Source organism: Coptis chinensis, chromosome 1, assembly GCF_015680905.1.
Source record: "Coptis chinensis isolate HL-2020 chromosome 1, ASM1568090v1, whole genome shotgun sequence".
Lineage (NCBI taxonomy): Eukaryota > Viridiplantae > Streptophyta > Magnoliopsida > Ranunculales > Ranunculaceae > Coptis > Coptis chinensis.
In genome coordinates this window covers 16,102,847-16,126,145 of record NC_141456.1, presented here as the reverse complement: position 1 = coordinate 16,126,145, position 23,299 = coordinate 16,102,847, and the positions used below count along the sequence as shown (strand labels likewise).

The 23,299-nt window shown below is 38.6% G+C and overlaps 1 pseudogene; it reads left to right on the top strand.

The window, feature by feature from the left end:
* The first annotated feature begins 6,180 nt into the window (after positions 1-6,180).
* LOC147522488 (ATP-dependent Clp protease ATP-binding subunit ClpA homolog CD4A, chloroplastic pseudogene) lies at positions 6,181-22,502 on the top strand (annotated as a pseudogene).
* Positions 22,503-23,299: the final 797 nt, after the last annotated feature.

The window sequence follows — 23,299 nt, the reverse complement described above, 5'->3', positions numbered from 1 at the left end:
TCCCGATTCTACCGAAATTTCGGCAGAGTTTCCTTTGTTTGATCGACGTTCGTAAACCCTAAAAACCTGTCATAACCTGTCATAAACCCTGGACATCTTATAATTCCCTTCCAACAACCATACATACATCCAACAACCATATATACTACACTTAACTCTAACTACTACAGGGATATGACGATATAACTACAAAACAAGGAGAACCGTTGCCAAATACGATTATTACATCAAAATGACCTAGCTCTCTATATATACAACAAAAGAAACTAGTCTCTTTCTATACAACCAAAGGAAAAGAGCTAGGCTCATTATATACAGCAAAAGAATAACCTAGGTCATCTCTATACAGTCCAAATATAACCTTGACTCTGCCTCTCGTCAAGCATAAGGGAATCCTCCCAAATCACCATAACCCGCCATCACTAGTGGTTGTGGAAACCCTCCTCCCAAGAATCGCTCGTCCGAAATGTTAAGTAGGATGAGCAAACAACTATGCCCAAGAGAAACGACATAGCCAATAAATAGACTACTTATAGAAAACATTTAAAACATGGGGGTTCTATAATAGTATTCAAATATTGTGATTATGTATATATACATCACTAACTAGCGTAAATCATCTCGACATGCTTCATTGATATTCAAAATAGAGTTTTCACAATCATCATACAACTATTGTGGGTCGTGATCCTATTAGAATGGTGAGGGTAACGACCGGTACGATCCAACCACAGCAATCTCGGTTCAAGATTTCCAGTGTGAACCATGCACCGTTGTTTTCCCGATTTTACCGGGCAGGAGATGAAATGCCGTTGTTGTGTTCAGACACACAAAATCCCCAAAGCTTTTAGGGCTCGGGTGGGCCTCGCGGACCACCTAACCCCCATAATGGCTGCCACCTAACTACGGTGGTCAACCGCTCGACGACCGCAGATCGCCAGATCCCGACACATCCAGAGTGGACTAAACTCACTCCTCCCGCCTAAACCTCATCGAGGTAACATGTAACCCCACTCAAGCTAATCACCATACAAAGGATGGACTACAAGCATGGTTATCTAGAAAAGTAGAAAAGGAATTTCGGACTACATCCAGTTGATGCATCCCTTTAAAGGTGGCCCACCACCTCGAAAAGGTGTACACCACATTGAATCCTAGAGCTTAACCGCCTCTCGAAATGCGACAACAGTTCCTTCTTTATAGAATTCACGGTTCCTTTTCTAAATCCCCTCGTGATAAACATAGTAATATCTATATATATATATACTCAGATACCGATTGTTTTCAAATACTCTAGTTACATATCTAGTTTTTCTTTTAAAACTGTTGATTATATAGGTGTGAGTTCCCTCGATTTTCGAAATCGAGTAGAACAACCTATGACTCCCTAAACGGACCGGTCATAGTAAATAACAACCGATGATTCCCAAACGCTAATCATCGTGAAATAACACAACCATTAGGAAAAATCAAGAACCTCGCGACCTAATTCCAAACAACCGGAAATCCTTCCCCCAAGATTACAAAATCCATCTCGCTCTCCCCATCGAGACAAGAGACGCGAACCTTTCCCCAAAACCAGTTTTTCACTTTTAACAAAGAAAACAATCCCTCGCTACCTCGATTTTTGTGAAACCCATTTTCACGAAAAGCTATCTATATATATAGTTTATAGCGAGAAAATACAATGCAAAACATGAATATCCTATATACATGCATGGTTGATACACAACTATCTATTTCCTAGTTAAACAATTCAAATCATGCATGAAAATAAAGCGGGTAGCTATATATTGGTATGTAGGTTCCTACCTTAGCAAGCTCCGCTTCTCCTCAAGCCCACTTAATGTAATCAAGCTCGCTTTAATGAATCCCCTCAGATTTATTCCTACACATCATATATATATATCGCCGACCATTAGAAGTTATCGAACTAACGAGAATTTTATATAACGTAAGTCGAGAAGAATCTCGACACTAAGAATTTGGTTTCGGTAACTTTTATCTAACTACCGGCATCAGAGAGCTAGTGCCATTTCTCGCATCAATTACTCGGACGGTCTCTACGGGCTATTTCGAGCCATGGCAGGCCCACACATCGACGCCAATCCTATCACATCTCAATTCAAATTCCAAATTTTAACTACAACCAACTCGACACCTCTCAATCAACATTAATTCTATTAATAAAATCGGTGGGTGTTCCTTATCCCTCGGTCATTACTCAATCAACTCTTATACAGTTATAAATCGACATAAATTCATTGAAATTGTAATGAATAACCAAATTCTTACCCAGTCAAGAATAAAAATCGCTCCTAGCTTGTCGCTTCCACCAAAAATCGCAGCTCTCCTTCTCCAAACCGAAGCACTCACGACATTAACCAACCAATTCCCATTATTATTATCATTTTTCTTTCCAATACCACTAATGAACTCGAAATCGAAGTTTATACTATCGATTTGTGTTTAAATTCACTAACCTTTCGCTGAAAAACCCGACGACTCCAAGAATTTTCGGCTCCACCATCGTTTCCCTCCACTTTAACTCCTCCAAACTGCCACTGCTGACCTTCAACACCCCCAACACAATCAAATTCAGCATTACAATCTCAAGAAATCGAAATTAAAGCTAACTATTTATTTGAAACGAATTCAAACTCACCTCTCGCGAAATACGCCGCCAATTCCAAACGTTTTTGAATCCCCACACTTGCTTTGGGTGTTGTTAGGGATTAGTTGTTCGAATTCTTGGGTTGAATCGGTTGGAGAGGAATTACCCCAACTGCCGCCAGCGATTTGGCTTCGAGATGCTCAATTTTTAAGAGATTTCGAATTCTCTCATTTGGGTTTAGTGTCTATAGGTTTGGGTGTGAAGAATTTATGGTTGGATCGATGTGAATGGAGAGGATTTTGGTTTCTCTCTCCTAGGTTTTTGTTACTGTCGAATTGGGGAAGAAGAGGTTGGTTTCGCGATTTTGGGTTTGCTGATTTTCGATTTTTCGGTTTCGCGATTTCGTGGGTTCAATTTGGGCCGATATATTTGGGCCCAAGCCCAATATATCCGAATTAGCCTTAACGCCCTACTTAGACTCCTAACCACTAACGAAATTGACGTCGCGTCGTAATTATTTTTCGGCCCATCCCGCTAAATTTAGTCTTCTATATTCTATCTCACCGCAGGCTATATACAATAACCCACCGTGTAAGCCGTTAACTCGCAAATTTCGACGCTAAAACCGCTTAACCGCATTTTGTCAAATTTTCGCTTATGGTCGCTACCTAACGCGGACTTATGAGTCGGAGTCAAGTTTCGGTAAGTTACGTACCTTTGAAATATAAACCCGACGACCAAATTATATAACAACCCTGGATTTGATATGAAATTTACAAAAATACCCTTAATAATAATTCAGGACTTTACACACAGTTCCAGGGTGAAAAGTTGGATCAGAAAGTGCTTCCTCCTTGGTCCTGTAACACTTGCTTATATGAAAAACTCGCTGTGCAAGTTTGGCAATCATTGTGAATCGCAGAGGTATCCTGTGACAATGCCGAGGTAGCCGTAGCACGAAGCCTCATGATTGAATTAACTGAAAGGCATGCAGAAAACTCATCACGGTATACAATGCTGGCAAAAAAATCATGAGGTCAGTATATCAAGTGTTTTGAATAAAAAGATAAACAAGTGAGCATCATAACATGTTGGTAGAATATCATGGATGAAAGTGAACTGGCCAATCTTAAAATGAAGACATGGATACACATATAACACATTTTTCCTATTTATTATTAGATCTTATGGTTGCTTATCCTTTTTTCTATTTTTATAGGCCATGTCACATCCGCTGTGAACTGGCTTCAACATGACAAGTATGACGGTATAAGGTTGAAGCATCTTAAGGTGACACTATTCTTCTATCATCTCTATATAAAAATCATATGTTGTTTGCATTAATATATACTAGCATCAGGTTTAGGGTTTTGTTGACTCCGATTGGACCATTTTCATGGGCTCTCGCAGGTAGTGTCCTCAGTTGAATGGCATTATAGAGGAGACTACTTTAGTACAGTTGTGTCGACTGATATCATTTGCGATTTGATTCATTATACAGTAGTGCCCTCTGTTTTTTTTTTTTTTTTTTTTTTTTTTTGGTTCATTTATTTTATTTTGGTCATTACTTTGTTTAGTATTATGTACCCTATTTTCTAAAAATTTGTTAACTTCTGTCATCCGCGATTTGTTCTTTAAGTGATTTTGATCCCACCAATAATTTATGAGATGAATGACATTATAGAGGAGACTACTTCAGTGCAGTGGTACTGACTGATATCCTTTGTGATATGATGCTACAGTAGTGTCCTCTTTTTTTTCATCCGTTTATTTAGATCGTGACTTTGTTTGGTAGTATGTACCCTATTTTCTAAAAGTTTGCTAACTTTTGTCATATGCGATTTATTCTTTAAGTGATTTTCCAAGTATTTAGTAACGAAGTCTCGGCTAAGGCAATTATATAAGTAATTTCCTGAATTGGTTTGATTAAACTATAGTTTTCTTGGTTCGTTTTTCTTTTGTGTGTTTTCTCAATTTGTACTATTTTGCATTCTACACTTCCATCTATACTTTATAATTTTTCATCATTTGGTACCTGAAAAGGTCTCATGATAGGTCATTAAGCAATGTATCACTTCAATAGATTCACATCACAATATTTGAAGCTATATATTGTTTCATCCCCTTCTTCATACATCCCATACTCTCCGGTATCACCAAAATACATGGTTTCTGGATATTAAGCATTGCATAAAGTACTCTTTTACCAAAGCATTCTCATCACCCAAATTCTTCTTCTAACCTCGATATATAGGGTTCACATCTTTGACTTATTCAAACATCATACCATTGACTTGGTTTTGTTTTTTAGTCATTCAAAACTGAAATTGTCTCTGAAAATGAATAGATTGAGAGGCAATTAGTTTGATTTTGATTCTTAAGATTTGAATTGTTAACTGTGGATATTTGTTGGCTCCTCCTTTTGATATTCCATGGTTTGTATGAATATCAAATTTGGCTATTAATGAACTGATAGTTTTGCAAGTGACATGGTTGCTATTTTTGTTTTTCAAAGTTTCTGAGGTCGGTGTTTGTATGACACGTTCAAAGAACAAAAGATATCATGTGTTTTTCATGTAACAGGTTGTGTGCAATCTTTGTCTACTTTTTTCTTTATCGGATTGGATATTAAATTTGATCTATTTGAAATAATTACTAATTGTGTTTGCTTTTATGTAGATTTTCAGTGATGTTCCATGCTGGTACATTGCTTTCAATAGGATGGTTAGACTTTAAAATCAAGAATTTAGCACGACTGACGCACAACAAAGCAAAGCTATAGAAAACATTATTCAAGTACTTCCTATCGCCCATTTCTTCTTATATATATTCTAGCTTTGTGATTTATTATATGTTTGTTTGTTATGAACCGGTGACATGAACACAAATCTCATTTAAAAAAACTTCAGTTCTGAATCTTCAACATTGATACCCTGTCTCCAAGTGTATTTTAATGTGTGAGCGTATACTGTTTCTCATATATAGTTCCTGTTTGGAATCCTGTCAGAGTTGGATTAGCATGAGTTTTCCATCTCCAGCCAGCGATTGTAGGAGAGCAAATGAGTTTTACTCATGGGTTTATAAGCACTGACTTGGTTTGAAACCGTTTGATTCTAGAGCTCAGGTAATTGATCAAGACTTTGTTGTTTGTTATCTTTATTTTAGTTTTACCAAAGTTATTATGACCTTGGGAACCATTCACAGTTTGTCATTTTCTTTTATATGTTGATGTCTACTTTCGTTGGATTTCTATGTCAGCAGGCTAGATTTCTTTTTTGTAATCACCAGTTTAACTTTTACTGTTCACTTTAAGCAAAAATAAATTTCCACACACCAAATTGTTGAGTAGCCTTCTGTATATGGTTTTTTGAGAATTTATGTTGGTAATCACGAGCTGTTTGATTAAATGCTTATTTGATGTTTATGGTTGTTCTACTTTAATATTTTTTGTCTTATAATCATTGTATTAGGTTTACATTTTGAGGATATTACCATGGATTAAATGAAGGGAATACAATAGTACTGTGTGAATAATTGGTCTTTCTAAACCAATTATATTTTTATTCATGGTGATCCAATTGGCTCAGATCCCAAGTTTAATTGACAAAGGTAAAGAGAAAACCAAGGCAGAGAGTGAGGCAAGTGATTCAGGTCCTGTCGTGACAGAAGTTGACATATAGCATATTGTGTCTTCAGGGATTGGAATCCTAGTTGACAAAGTATCAAGTGATGAGTCTGATAAACTCCTCAAGATGGAAGACAAACTCCACCAAAGAATCATTGGTCAGGATGAAGCTGTCAAAGCTATTAGCCGTGCCATCCGCCGAGCCCGTGTTGTATATGATATCAACGGTAATGCCTGTAACCTTTTATTGATAATATGCTCATTTACATGGCTTTCAAGGAGGCATTTACTACATTTCAATAAGAATTCATTTCTTTCCCATTTTCAATTAATACCTATTACTTTGGTTCTGAGGAAGCCATGATCCGGCTTGATATGAGTGAGTTTATGGAGAGGCATACTGTGTCCAAGGTGATTGGTTCACCACCTGGTTATGTCGGCTACACTGAGGGTGGTCAATGATAAGAGCCCAAAACTGTAGTTTTAACCCCTTAATAATCATACTTTTAGACCAATTATGTGAATAATAAGTAAGAGTTAATACTGATTATGTGTTTTTATGCATTTCAGGCTTCAAAGTCCATTATGTGCAGAAATGTGCCACTTTAGCGAGATAAAAGAGCAATGGTTGGTTGCTAAGGAGCTCTGTGATTAAAGGCCAAGATTCAAGAAGACAAAGCCTTTCTAAAGCCCGGTCAAAGCTAAAAAGTCAAAGTCAACGCGGGCGTAAAACAACACACAAAGTCAGGAGAACTTCGGAAGACCATATCATTGGACTCAGACCTCGGAATTGGGCCTACCTTATGTCAAAACGACCGGATCGGAAAGAGCTTTCCAATGGTCCAAGCCTTGACCCAATCAGAGGAGCAGAAGTGGATGAAACATCTGTCAAAGCCAACTGCAGCTGAAGAGCCTATTTTGGACTAAAGAAATTGGGTTTTGGGCCTGATTCTCTGGCCCAAAATATGGCTCCAAGCCCATGCATGATTTTTGGATATGAAAGTATAAAAACAAAAGCTTAGCTCTTGTTAAAGGTAGATAGTTAGACCTAGATTAGAATTAGATTAGTTAGCCTCCATTAATGAGTTTTAGAACTTAGTTTTAGAATTTCATTTCTTGTTTTAGATTAATTTCTTGAATCATTGAATATCATTCATTAGATAAATAAAATAGTTATTATTCTTGTCATTTCGATTTTTGTTATTTCAATCTATTAGATCTAGTTTTAATTATTGTTGGTTACCATTTCTTAGTTGTTAATTAGATTTTAATTATTGTTTAATTTAGATTAGTAAATTTCGAATCTTGATATTATGTTTAGTTTAGATTCATATGGAAATGATTGTGGAATGATTCTCGGCTAAACCTCCATTAGAGGGGGTTGAGAAGCCTTGATGAAAGCTTGATTCCAATTATCGTAGAGTCGTTGTAATTCCTATTCCACTCTAGAAACGATTAATTCGCCATGAGAATGGGTTTAATCGTTCACATGCTAGTTATGAATTGGTAGAAATGTCATGTGTAATTAGGGATTAGGAAGAACCAATTGTTCTGCGTAGCAATTCAATTCGGATTACGATGATTCGTCGTTAGTGAGTTAAGTTGAGTTAAGGTGGAATCAATTCCCCATAATTCCTTATTATAGAATCAACGTAGTATTTCCGTAGTGAATCAATTATAGTTTGTATCTTGTGGGTAGTTGCATCGTAGTATAATTCCCCCTCATAAAACTCTCATTAGACTTAAGACCGATTAGTTAACTAGAAAACATCACATGCTAAAGAACTAGGAGTGGAATGAACTTGTTACTCCACTATATCTGTTCAATAGAAAGAGAGTAGAAACCTTGATAAATATACTCGTAGGAAGTTTTAGTTTACTTACGTTTTGAGTTTCATCGTTCATTTCGTAGGTAAACTATCATTTTTTATGTTTATCAAATGGCGCCGCTGCCATCTTAGTTTAACTTTAGCATTGTTTTCATAGTATAATTAGTCATTTTTAAGTCCCATTAAACCCACCCACCCTTGTTTGATTCATACTGTGGTTGTCCGTTCCAAAGATTGAAAAGTTCTAAAAAAATTACACGGAGCGACGGCGCTTCAAAGCGAAGCACCGCTTCAAACGCCTGGAACCTTGAGCACGACCCGCCCTAAAACACTGTAACTTGAAGTTACACGGAGCGCGACCACGCCTTCAAAGCGAAGCACGCAGCCCCTTGCTTGAAATTTGCGAATTTCCACAGGTTTGTTTGAACCCGATTTTTCAAGTTTTTCAGTGTTTTAACTTGTTATATACACTGAACACGCGTAAACAAGACGCTATTCATAAGCGAAGCAAGGACGCAATCAGGTATTCCTTTCTTCCACACCTCGCATCTCCAGTTAGAGGTTTCTACTAATATATCAGAATTGTTTGGAGTGTTGCATGTTTAGTTAAGTTCGACTTAGTCTTGCATGAGATTAAGGTCTGGTCGAAGAAAAACAACTAACGTAATTACACGGCAACGTCAACAAACAAGTCTATCTAATTTCCCACCCACTACACCTCTAGCTACTATTTCACACACACCACCTGATATTATGGCTGAAGAAAGAGAGACTCCTCTCTCGACTTTTATAAAGCCTTGGCGATAGCCCTAAATCTTGCATCGTTCTAGCAGACCCCGGTGGGGATTTCGATCCCCCAAATATATTTAATTTGTTACCCGTTTTTCATGGTTTAGATCATGAAAAACCTTATCAGCACATGCGTAGGATTGAACAAGTCCTTACAACATTCCACCATCCTACGGTTGGTGCGGAACAAATTAAATTGAGGGTATTCCCTTTCACCTTAGGCGATAAAGGCGTCTTGGTTAGCGCCTAAAGCGCTAATTCTCGTGGACTCGTGGGCCAAACTTGTTCATTTGTTTATGGAACATTTTACCCACCCTAAAAGGCGGATGAAATGCTTTCCAAGATTCACTTCTTTCGGCCGTAATCCTCATGAATCATTTTGAGGCTTGGAATCGTTTCACCGATCTCCTTATAGAGTGTCCACCATCATCACCTAGCAAAAGACACGTTAGTTCGTGTCTTTTTCAAAGGACTTCTACACCACCATAAAGAAGTCCTAGACATAATGAATGGGGTAGTTTCCTAAGTAAAGGAGTCCCAGAGGCATATAAATTTTGGAAGATCGGACTAAAGCGTAATAATAATGGGGGTAGTGACGATTACTCGCCCGCTAGTAGTTCTTCAACCAGTGTTAAGGCTACCAATATGTTTGAGGTTAAATCAGATCCCCGAGCTTAAAACTCGATCTAATGAATCCCTCACAAAAAGGTAGAGGCCATTTCTGTACAACAAAAGCCTATCCCCGTCATGAATGTAAATTCAAATCCATGTAGTTTTTGTTGAGTCCCGAAAGCATCCCGACTCCCAATCGGTCATATAGCCTATGAACATTCTTGTTCCATTAATAGTGAACCTAACGCCCGCGGAGACAAAATCCCAACTTCGGTTGGAGAAATAACCAACAAGTCACACCTCTGTGGTACAATAATCAATATGTTAGGCCAACGCATAGTTATAACCAAGCTCCACCACAACAAGGACAGGATCAGGGTAATTATAATAATTATAACAACCAAGCGTAACCTCGACAAGGTCAAGCACAAGGTCAATGTAGTTATAATAATTATAATACTAATAGAGGCGTATCGTTCAGTAAATAATAACTATCACAATCCGCCCATAAATAATCAACGCGAGATAGTTCCAGTCACACCACCCGTGACTACTACACCCACACAACCGGATCGTCTTGACACCTTCATAAAAGTGAGCCAACAACTTTTCCAAACCATGGCTCAATCTAACCAACACATTCTACAATCCGTTAATAATTTAAACCAACAAGTTAGCCCAAGAGAAAGCCCAACCAAAAAGTGTTTCGACTGGCGATACCCAACCCTAGAATAGCAAACACGGCTTTTTGAGGTAAGCGGTAATACTAGTAATGCGGAAACTACAACCGTAGGTGAAGCTAAATGCCATCACCACTCCGCTCGGAAGAGTGGTTGATAACAAAGTAACTATGCCTATAGTTACCCCATCAAGATACTCCCTACACCGGATATCGAACTAGATACGAAATAGAAACCGAAGAACCTACCACCGTAGAGGTACCGTTTAAACCACAACCTAAGAAACAAAAAGCCAAGGTTACACATCAAGTCGAGCCATACGCTAAATATAGAGCGAACCACCGTTTCCTCGAGAAATTAGCCATGCTAACCGGGGATACTAACTTTGAGGAGATTAGGAACGTTTTCAAAATCTAACGATAAACCTTCCTTTTCTCGGAAGCTATAAAAAGCTACCTAACCACGCTTAAGTTTCTTAAGGAGTTGTGCACTACTAGGCGTAAGACCAACATACCTAAAGACGCCTTTTCTAACTGAGCGGTCCCAACTTTATCGAAAATAATGGAATTGTTAAGTACAAGGACCCCCGGTCGCCCCATCGCATAATGCACCTTAGGAGATTCTCACACGACGACCAAGGCTTACTAGACACGGGGGGCTAGTGTTAACTTACTCCCGTTTTATTTGTATAAACAAATAGGTCTAGAGGAGATGCAACCTACTAAAATGACATTGCAATTAGCCGACGGTCTATTAAGTATCCTAAGGGTGTGGTTGAAAACGTCTTTGGTTAAAGTCCAAATTTTTACTACCCAAACCGACTTTGTTATCCTCGACCACGAAGTCACTAACGACTCTGTACCTATCATTTTAGGTCCTTCTTGGGCACGCCAATGCGCTCATAAACCGCGATGGTTCGATGTCCTTGTCCTTTGGCCGTCTTTTCATTGAGGTAAATGTTTTCAAAACGAGGACACGATCCGATTCATCTACAAATGGAGAGGTTAGCATGATCGAGAGCTTAGCTCAAGATTACTTTTAAAACATGTTTCGGAGAAACAGATTAACAAATTCCTTTCCTTCGGAAATTCCAACTTTAATAATGACTCCCTGGTAGTAGACGAAATCGAAGAAGAATTCCTGCAACTCTTTTGCACCGCTTCTTTACCATTTCGCGAGTCCCCCCTTGCCAACAACCATTCATCCCTTGATGCTATGACGGAAGATGAATTTTTCAATCTATCCGGTAATCCTTTTGACCCACCTATTGAGGAATGTCTTGCATATATCAAGATTTCTGATGATATGGACTTGAAAGCTCTAGCTGAGAATTATTCACCTTCCATCACCAATATTCCCCACCCTCCACCTTTTCAAAGGAACCTCGAGTTTGCACTTTCGATCATTTAGTTTCTCCGTGCTTCATGATTTTTAAATCCACCTAGTAAACAAATACTTCCCAAGGATAAACCACTTGACACCTTCATTTTCAGACTTGAGACAGTCCCTAACTACACCATGAATGAGTTTTGTGCTAAACCCACATCCTCATTTTTTCCATGTTTTCCCTCTAAAACTTATCCCAATCCACCATATCTTCTACAACCATTCACTTTTCCACACTTATTCACTAGGACACCCTCTCGTTCAAAGATGAAACATAAGGTGCATGCTCGGTTATGTTATAGGTCTATCCGACTTCGCTTTCATTCCACTAGGCTGCGTCGTAGGAAATCTTGGTGCTTGATTGTGTTTGGATATGTTTTCTGTGATATTTATTTATGGAACGATCCACAACTATTTCGGTTGTTGATATATGATAAACTGCATATTCATACATATGTTTAGATAAAGTCTCGAGTATCTGACTATAAACGACTCAATTTTTGTGTTTGGTGCATTTTCTTTCATTTCCATATATTGGTGAATGCACCATTCAGGTAACCGGGCCCTCCCTATGGAGTGTGTGGTTGTAAGTACCGGATCCTAAGTCCACGTTTCACATAATTCACGTTTTCCACTCTTGCATGTTTTCTTGGTTTTTGAGTCATGTTTCTCTATGGTGTGAATTATGTCTTTACTGCTTATTATTTTCCTTTATATTAAACCTAATTCATAAAAAGTAAAAAAGTTTAAAGCTATAAAAATAGTAATCTAGCAAGTCTCGGGAATCTGACTTTAAAAGACCCACGTTTTAAAACAAATTTTTACAAACCTGTTTTCAAAATTTTGTTTGGGGGTGGGGTGTTGGTTTTTACATTCTTGATCACTCTTACCCCCACCTCGCTCCCTTGAAGTAGATTTCTTCTTGTTTGTTGTTTTGATGTTGTTTTTTATTATATTTAGTAGATAGGATGTTACGTTGTTAAATTCCGTAGTTAATTTTGACTTTTGTAGTGAAATGTTGTTTGAATGACAATATTAATATAATGTGGTTATTTTCATTGTGCGTGGTTGTTTAATGTTGATCCCACTTTCCCAAATTGTTTGGGGGTGGTATTATGTAGTCCAAAGATGATTTTTTATATGACCTCCTTTTTTTAGAAGTTATTTCGGAGTCAGGGTGAGAATATTGCCGAATAGGCATATCTATGAATAAATATCATGGTAGGATGAAATCTCGATAAAATAGGTAGGTTCTATCCTAAATTCAACCTAAAAGATATTAGGGTTGTTTTAGAATCAAGAATATGAGTTGTTTTAGTTTTGGTTCGAAATTTTAGTATTTCGAAAATTGCGGAAAAGCTTTTTGGCAACTTCGATTCGTTTTAGCAACTTAAAACCTATATAAACTTCATTCATTCTACACTCACAACCCACACTATACCTAACTTCCATCACTCACCTTTCACTCCCACGTTTCCCGTTGTTCGTCTCAATTTTCAACCATCGCCACCTCGAATGACCGACACCCAAGTAGAGCGCGCTTTCTACACATTTTTCTGAATTTAGCATCGCGCCACTGTGCCCAAGTTGAAGCGCCAAGGCCAAAAACACTGTAAGTCAAAAAAAAAAACCCCGAAGCACGCACTACGACTTTGATAGACCGGGGAAATTTCCGTTTTCGCGGGTTGTTCCTGTGTCATTTGCAATTTGTTCCAGGGCGTAGTTTTGAGATGACATCTCCTACAATAATACCCGGGAACAATCTTTCAAGATTTGTTCCAAAGCACTACTTATGGTGCTTGGTCTCATGAGGTGATCACACACATAGGTTGGGAACCGCTTATGGTTCTTGCTAGCATTTGTTCTTGGACTTGCCATGCATTTGAAATACAAGACCCATGGTGCTATTGGGTAGATAATATGCATGTCCGGGAGATAAGGTAAGTTTTAACTCCATTTAGTGTCCGCTTATGTCCCAAGCAATTTAATTTTGTTAACCCCATAATGGGTGGAACTCTTATAGAAGTAAGCGTCGGTTTTATATTAGTATGTTTTAACCGACAACCCACACTACACCTAACTTCCATCACTCACCTTTCACTCCCACGTTTCCGTTGTTGATCTCAATTTTCAACCATCGCCACCTCGACCGACCGACCGACCCCAAGTAGAAGCACTGCGCCATACACATTTTTTCTGAATTTAGCACCGCGCCCAAGTTAGTCTAAGTTGGAGCGCCGGCCAAAACACCGTAAGTCAAAAAAAAAAAAAGCGCGCGCCGACTTGATAGACCGGGGAAATTTCAGTTTTCAGCGGGTTGTTCCTGTGTCATTTGCAGGTGCTTCAGGCGTAGTTTGAGATGACATCTCCTACAATAATACGGAACAATCTTTGAAGATTTGTTCCAAAGCACTACTTATGGTGCTTGGTCTCGCGAGGTGATCACACACATAGGTTGGGAACCGCTTATGGTTCTTGCTAGCATTTGTTCTTGGACTTGCCATGCCCGCTGAAATACAAGACCCATGGTGCTATTGGGTAGATAATATGCATGTCCGGGGAGATAAGGTAGTTTTTAACTCCATTTAGTGTCTGCTTATGTCCCAAGCAATTTAATTTTGTTAACCCCATAATGGGTGGAACTCTTATAGAGTTCGTCGGTTTTATATTAGTATGTTTTAACCGACAACCCACACTACACCTAACTTCCATCACTTTCACCTTTCACTCCCACGTTTCCGTTGTTCGCCCCAATTTTCAACCATCCGACACCGGAGCGACCGACACCCAAGTAGAGCGCACTTTTCTGAATTTTTTTCTGAATTTAGTAATCAGTACCTGCGTCGTTGAAGCGTAAGCCAAAACAACTGTAAGTCAAAAAACCCCCGAAGGCGCACCTGCGCCGACTTCGATAGACCAGGAAATTTCCAGTTTTCTCGCGGGTTGTTCCTGTGTCATTTGCTTTTGTTCCGGGCGTAGTTTCGAGATGACATCTCCTACAATAATACCGGAACAATCTTTGAAGATTTGTTCCAAAGCACTACTTATGGTGCTTGGTCTCAGCGAGGTGATCACACACATAGGTTGGGAACCGCTTTTATGGTTCTTGCTAGCATTTGTTCTTGGACTTGCCATGCCCATTTGAAATACAAGACCCATGGTGCTATTGGGTAGATAATATGCATGTCCGGGAGATAAGGTAAGTTTTAACTCCATTTAGTGTCCGCTATGTCCCAAGCAATTTAATTTTGTTAACCCCATAATGGGTGGAACTCTTATAGAGTCAAATTCGGTTTTATATTAGTATGTTTTAACCGACAACCCACATTACACCTAACTTCCATCACTCACCTTTCACTCCCACGTTTCCGTTGTTCGTCTCAATTTTCAACCATCGACACCTCGAGCGCGACCGACACCCAAGTAGAGCGCACTGCTCTACACATTTTTCTGAATTTAGCTTTTAAAGACACCTGTGCCTAAGTTGAGCGCCGCCAAAACACCGTAAGTCAAAAAAAAAAACCCCGAAGCACCTCGCTACCGACTTGATAGACGGAAATTTCAGTTTGGCGGGTTGTTCCCGTGTCATTTGGTATTTATTCGGGCGTAGTTTCGAGATGACATCTCCTACAATAATACCGGAACAATCTTTCGAAGATTTGTTCCAAAGCACTACTTATGGTGCTTGGTCTCGCGAGGTGATCACACACATAGGTTGGGAACCGCTTATGGTTCTTGCTAGCATTTGTTCTTGGACTTGCCATGCCCATCTGAAATACAAGACCCATGGTGCTATTGGGTAGATAATATGCATGTCCGGGAGATAAGGTAAGTTTTTAACTCCATTTAGTGTCTGCTTATGTCCCAAGCAATTTAATTTTGTTAACCCCATAATGGGTGGAACTCTTATAGAGTTGCGTCAGTTTTTATATTAGTATGTTTTAACTGACAACCCACACTACACCTAACTTCCATCACTCACCTTTCACTCCCACGTTTCCGCGTTGTTTCGTCTCAATTTTCAACCATCAAACACTCGGAAATAACCGATTACCCAAGTAGAGCGCACTCGCTACACATTTTTTCTGAATTTAGCATCAAGGCGCTGCCCAAGTTGAAGCGCCACCGCTAAAAACACCGTAGTCAAAAAAAACCCCCGAAGCACTACCGACTTCGGTAGACCAGGAAATTTCCGGTTTTCGCGGGTTGTTCCCAGGTCATTTGCAGCTGTTCCAGAGCGTAGTTTCGAGATGACATCTCCTACAATAATACCGGAACAATCTTTCGAAGATTTGTTCCAAAGCACTACTTATGGTGCTTGGTCTCGCGAGGTGATCACACACATAGGTTGGGAACCGCTTATGGTTCTTGCTAGCATTTGTTCTTGGACTTGCCATGCCCGCTGAAATACAAGACCCATGGTGCTATTGGGTAGATAATATGCATGTCCGGGAGATAAGGTAAGTTTTTAACTCCATTTAGTGTCTGCTTATGTCCCAAGCAATTTAATTTTGTTAACCCCATAATGGGTGGAACTCTTATAGAGTTGCGTCAGTTTTTATATTAGTATGTTTTAACTGACAACCCACACTACACCTAACTTCCATCACTCACCTTTCACTCCCACGTTTCCCGTTGTTCGTCTCAATTTTCAACCATCAGCACCTCGGAGCGCACCGACATTCAAGTAGAGCGCACTGCGCCTCTACATTTTTTTGAATAAACTTAGCAAGCGCGCACATTGCCCTAAGTTTAAGTCGAAAGCGCTACCGCCAAAACACCGTAAGTCAAAAAAACCCCCGGATGGCGGCCCGACTTCGATGTAGACCGGGAAATTTCCAGTTTTAGCGGGTTGTTCCTGTGTCATTTCGGTAAATTCCAGGCGTAGTTTCGAGATGACATCTCCTGATAATAATACGGAACAATCTTTTCGAAGATTTGTTCCAAAGCACTACTTATGGTGCTTGGTCTCGAGGTGATCACACACATAGGTTGGGAACCGCTTATGGTTCTTGCTAGCATTTGTTCTTGGACTTGCCATGCCCATTTGAAATACAAGACCCATGGTGCTATTGGGTAGATAATATGCATGTCCGGAGATAAGGTAAGTTTTAACTCCATTTAGTGTCCGCTTATGTCCCAAAGCAATTTAATTTTGTTAACCCCATAATGGGTGGAACTCTTATAGAGTTAGCGGCCGCTTTTATATTAGTATGTTTTAACCGACAACCCACACTACACCTAACTTCCCATCACTCACCTTTCACCCCCACGTTTCCGTTGTTCGTCCCCAATTTTCAACCATCAAAGACCTCCGGAAATAAGACACCCCAAGTAGAGCGCGACTGCGCCTCTACACATTTTTTCTGAATTTATTAATCGCGGCGCACTGTAATTGAAGTTAGTGGCGCCTCGGCAAAAAACACCGTAAAAAAAAAACCCCCGAAGGCTCGCTGCGACTTCGGTAGACCGGAAATTTCCGTTTTCTGCGGGTTGTTCCTGTGTCATTTGCGGTGTTCCAGAGGCGTAGTTTCGAGATGACATCTCCTACAATAATACCGAACAATCTTTGAAGATTTGTTCCAAAGCACTACTTATGGTGCTTGGTCTCGCCGAGGTGATCACACACATAGGTTGGGAACCGCTTATGGTTCTTGCTAGCATTTGTTCTTGGACTTGCCATGCCCATTTGAAATACAAGACCCATGGTGCTATTGGGTAGATAATATGCATGTCCGGAGATAAGGTAAGTTTTTAACTCCATTTAGTGTCCGCTTATGTCCCAAGCAATTTAATTTTGTTAACCCCATAATGGGTGGAACTCTTATAGAGTTGCGTCAGTTTTTATATTAGTATGTTTTAACTGACAACCCACACTACACCTAACTTCCATCACTCACCTTTCACTCCCACGTTTCCCGTTGTTCGCCTCAATTTTCAACCATCGACACCTGAGAAGACCGACACCCAAGTAGAAGCGACTGCTCTACACATTTTTCTGAATTTAGCAGCCGCTGGCGCTTTAAATTAAGTTGGCCGCGCCAAAACACTGTAAGTCAAAAAAAACCCCCGAAAAAAACCCGCGCCTCGACTTGATAGACCAGAAATTTCCGGTTTTCTTCGCGGGTTGTTCCTGTGTCATTTGGTATTGCTCCAGGGCGTGAAGTTTCGAGATGACATCTCCTACAATAATACCGAACAATCTTTCAAGATTTGTTCAAAGCACTACTTATGGTGCTTGGTCTCGCGAGGTGATCACACACATAGGTTGGGAACCGCTTTTATGGTTCTTGCTAGCATTTGTTCTTGGACTTGCCAAATTTGAAATACAAGACCCATGGTGCTATTGGGTAGATAATATGCATGTCCGGGAGATAAGGTAAGTTTTTAACTCCATTTAGTGTCTGCTTATGTCCCAAGCAATTTAATTTTGTTAACCCCATAATGGGTGGAACTCTTATAGAGTTGCGTCAGTTTTTATATTAGTATGTTTTAACTGACAACCCACACTACACCTAACTTCCATCACTCACCTTTCACTCCCGTTTCCGTTGTTCGTCGCCCGATTTTCAACCATCGCACCTCGGAGCAACCGACACCCCAAGTAAGAGCGACTGCGCCTACACATTTTTCTGAATTTAGCTAGCTTGCGGCACTGCGTACTAAGTTGAAGTTGGCCTAAAAACACCGTAAGTCAAAAAAACCCCCGAAAGCCACTGCTACGACTTCGATAGACCGGGAAATTTCCGGTTTTTCTCGCTGGGTTGTTCCTGTGTCATTTTAAATTTGTTCGGGCGTAGTTTGAGATGACATCTCCTACAATAATACCGGAACAATCTTTGAAGATTTGTTCCAAAGCACTACTTATGGTGCTTGGTCTCATGAGGTGATCACACACATAGTTGGGGAACCGCTTATGGTTCTTGCTAGCATTTGTTCTTGGACTTGCCATGCCCATTTGAAATACAAGACCCATGGTGCTATTGGGTAGATAATATGCATGTCAGGGAGATAAGGTAAAGTTTTAACTCCATTTAGTGTCCGCTTATGTCCCAAGCAATTTAATTTTGTTAACCCCATAATGGGTGGAACTCTTATAGAGTTCGTCTTTTTTATATTAGTATGTTTTAACCTTGTTTTTGCGGATGTTCTAGAATTTTCGCCAGCGTTTCCATGGTATTTTTTATACCCTCTTTATTTAAATGCTTTGAGGACAAAGCATGCTTCTTGTTTGGGGGTGGGCATAGAAACGTGTAATTAAGGCATCTATTAGGATATAGATATGTATAATATGCACTTGTTTTCTAGTTAAAATTTCAAAAATTCAAAAAAATATAAATAAATACGTTATGCTATACACTTAGGAATATTGGTATTGTTTTCTTTCTCTATGCTCTTAACAATCTAGAAGTCTCAATGTAACTTTTGCATTAGAATAATTTTTAGAAACTTAGGTTAATATGTAGGTAATAATCTTTGCATCTATCTATAAATATATTACATGAGTATCTATGATTGTTAGCGATGAAGTTTCAAAATCTAGGCTAGAGTACTTATTCTACAAATCCCGGTGAGAATATAGCCTAAAGTCTTATAAGAGTGAAACATTTGAGAAATGACACAAGGGAGAAGTAAAATCCGGATAGAGAAATCACAAGTCCATTTGCTTGATCACTAAACCATATCCTAAGCGAGAATTTAGGCCCTCTTTGGATCGATATAGCCAGAAATTCAAACCTATGAATTATTTTTCGCTAGTCTAAGCCTTCTAAGCCTTTTCATAAACCACAAATCCTTTTACCCTCCAAAAACAAAAAAAAAAAAAAAAAAAAAAAAAATCAACCTACCCAATTTAGAATAAGTCTGAGAATAGAATGAGGAAGAAAGAAGAAGAGAAAAACCTATGTAAACAAAAATTAGTTAGTTGCTTCAGAAAATAAAGAAAAGAAATTTTCATCCAAAGAAAAGAAAAATAAAAATAGAAATAAAATAAAAACTCCAAAAAAAATAGAATAAAAGGAGTCAAAAGCCAAAGAAAAAGAAAAAAAATATGGCTAAGGATGGAAACAAAGTGTAGAAACAAAAGTAAATAACAAGGTTTTCTCTAGTTACATAATATGAAGACTCTATTATCTCAGACTTGTCCTTTTTGAATATCTATTTTCTTCCTTCTTAAACCATCTCCTAATTCCCGAAACACCTAATAAAAGACCTCTAGCTCAATTAGGAATATGTTAGTGTGATAGTAAGTGGCGGATGTGTTTGATCGACTCGGCTTCCTTGTGTGTCATTGAAGATTGTAAGGTAAAAGTGTGCCCACAAGCTTGTACTTAGAGTAAATAAACTTGAGTGGAAAAATCGAAAGTGTTGTATCTTGACTATTATTGTGAGAACCTACTTAAGGACGCTATTTATTTCGAAGTTTCGAGAAATGGACCGCTATTGCATTTCATAGTATTACTCATTGTATATATGTTTATTGTAGATGATTGATTATTATGCATATATTAGCTTAGGTTTTGACTTAGTTATTCTTGTTCATAGCTAGTGAGATGTATAGATAATTTGGAGCATGAATAAAGAAACAATAGTTTTCTTTCTTAGTGGATTTGTAGTATAGATGAAGTTTGTGAGTACCTTCACTGGAAAACTCTCACGAGGCTATAACTTCGTCCACTAGGGAATTCCTAGTGGTTTAAGGCCTTGTCGTATATGGTCAATGCAATGCACTTTCAAATGAAATGAGAGTAGATAGAACTCCATTTTGGTCACTTATGCTAATTTCTCATATTTGCTTGAGGACAAGCAAAATGCTGTTTGGGGGTGGTTGATAAGAGCCCAAAACTGTAGTTTTAACCCCTTAATAATCATACTTTTAGACCAATTATGTGAATAATAAGTAAGAGTTAATACTGATTACGTGTTTTTATGCATTTCAGGCTTCAAAGTCCATTATGTGCAGAAATGTGCCACTTTAGCGAGATAAAAGAGCAATGGTTGGTTGCTAAGGAGCTCTGTGATTAAAGGCCAAGATTCAAGAAGACAAAGCCTTTCTAAAGCCCGGTCAAAGCTGAAAAGTCAAAGTCAACGCGGGCAGAAACAACACACAAAGTCAACAGAACTTCCGAAGACCATATCTTTGGACTCAGACCTCGGAATTGGGCCTACCTTATGTCAAAATGACCGGCTCGGAAAGAGCTTTCCAATGGTCCAAGCCTTGACCTAATCAGAGGAGCAGAAGTGGACGAAACATATGTCAAAGCCAACTGCAGCTGAAGAGCCCATTTTGGACTAAAGAAATTGGGTTTTGGGCCTAATTCTCTGGCCCAAAATATGGCTCCAAGCCCATGCACGATTTTTGGATCTGAAAGTATAAAAACAAAAGCTTAGCTCTTGTTAAAGGTAGATAGTTAGACCTAGATTAGAATTAGATTAGTTAGCCTCCATTAATGAGTTTTAGAACTTAGTTTTAGAATTTCATTTCTTGTTTTAGATTAATTTCTTGAATCATTGAATATCATTCATTAGATAAATAAAATAGTTATTATTCTTGTCATTTCGATTTTTGTTATTTCAATCTATTAGATCTAGTTTTAATTATTGTTGGTTACCATTTCTTAGTTGTTAATTAGATTTTAATTATTGTTTAATTTAGATTAGTAAATTTCGAATCTTGATATTATGTTTAGTTTAGATTCATATGGAAATTATTGCGGAATGATTCTCGGCTAAACCTCCATTAGAGGGGGTTGAGAAGCCTTGATGAAAGCTTGATTCGATTATCGTAAAGTAAATTCGTAATTTCTATTCCTTTCTAGAAACGATTAATTTGCCATGAGAATGGGTTTAATCGTTCACATGCTAGTTATGAATTGGTAGAAATGTCATGTGTAATTAGGGATTAGGAAGAACCAATTGTTCTGCGTAGCAATTCAATTCGGATTACGATGATTCATCGTTAGTGAGTTAAGTTGAGTTAAGGTGGAATCAATTCCCATAATTCCTTATTATAGAATCAACGTAGTATTTCCGTAGTGAATCAATTATAGTTTGTATCTTGTGGGTAGTTGCATCGTAGTATAATCCCCCAAGTAAAACTCTCATTAGACTTAAGACCGATTAGTTAACTAGAAAACATCACATGCTAAAGAACTAGGAGTGGAACGAACTTGTTACTCTACTATATCTGTTCAATAGAAAGAGAGTAGAAACCTTGATAAATATAGACTCGTAGAAAGTTTTAGTTTACTTATGTTTTGAGTTTTATCGTTCATTTCATAGGTAAACTATCATTTTTTATGTTTATCAGTCAACTTACTGAAGTTGTTCGCCGCTAGCCCTATACTGTGGTCCTCTTTGTGAGATAGAGAAGGCTCACCCCGATGTCTTCAATATGATGTTTGGATTCGGAAGATGGGAGGTTGATAGATAGCAAGGGATGACTGTTGATTTTAAAAATACGCCTGCGATAATGACCTCCAATGTTGGTAGCGGTGTAATTGAAAAAAGGAGGTTGTCGTATTGGATTCGATCTCGACTATGATGAGAAGGACAAATTTACAACCGGATAAAGAGCACAGTTACCAAGGAATTGAAGCGATACTTTAGACCGAGTTCTGAACAGGTTAGGCGAGGTGATTGTCTACCGGTAGTTAACGAAGTTGGAAGTCAAGGATATTGCGGAGATATAATGTTGAAGGAGGTATTTGAGAGGCTAAAGGCCAAGGAAATAGAGCTTCAGGTTCTGAGAGATTTAGAGAGCGAGTTGTTGATGAAGGATACAACCCGAAAGCTATGGAGTAAGACCTCTAAGGAGAGCAATAATGAGGCTTTTAGAGGACATCATGGCATGGTGAGAAGATGCTCTACGGAGATATCAAGGAGGGATTCTGTTATTGTGGACGTCGATCTTTGATGGAAATGTTACGATTCTTAACGAAGTAGTGGGACTCTTTAATCGTTACTGATAGTACTGTGTGTAGCAGCTCTTCTTGATCTGTTGTTCACAAGCATGTTATTTGTATTTTTAATTACATCTAGATAGATTTAGTTATCTGTTATATACATACAGTATTGTCCTTACCAGTCTTGAATGCATTTCAAAGGCATAAAAAGCGGTGAATTTATCCCGTCGAGCAAATGTTCTAAAATAACATTGTAATATAGACATAAATTATTGTGTGATGGATTAGGTGAGCAGATCTATCTCTTCCGTCCCTGCTTTGTTCGGGGTTCGACATCACTTTCATATCTTAGAAGTATGTCATCTTTTCTTTTTCTAGCCAACCGGTTTCTTTTGTGCATGTGCTCAAAACTGTTTTGTCGATTACTCTTTGAAGGATTGGTGCATTTTCTGCACCTTGAGGTACTTGGAAGTATGTGTATTCAGATGGGAAGCAAATTTTAGACCACGCTACCCTACTCATATTTTACAAGAAGAAGAATCCGGTGAAGCCACGGAATTCCTTGATCAACATGCGAATCACATTGCAAAACTTGCATCAACGTGGAGTGTTGCAAATGTTTTGTTCTCTCGATTTCTTGGCATAATAATCAAGTTATCTCCGGGTCTCATTCCATTATCTAAAGTTGCTCTATAAGATTTGGGTGTCATTCAAGGATGTACCTTGCATATTGCCATTTGATTAGTGTGTGTATTTAGAAGATGGGGAAAAAATCTTTGTAATATTGTAAAATTGTGAACATTAGGAAAACATTAATGATTAGTATTCACGTCTTTTGTATTTTAATTATTATGGTCAAG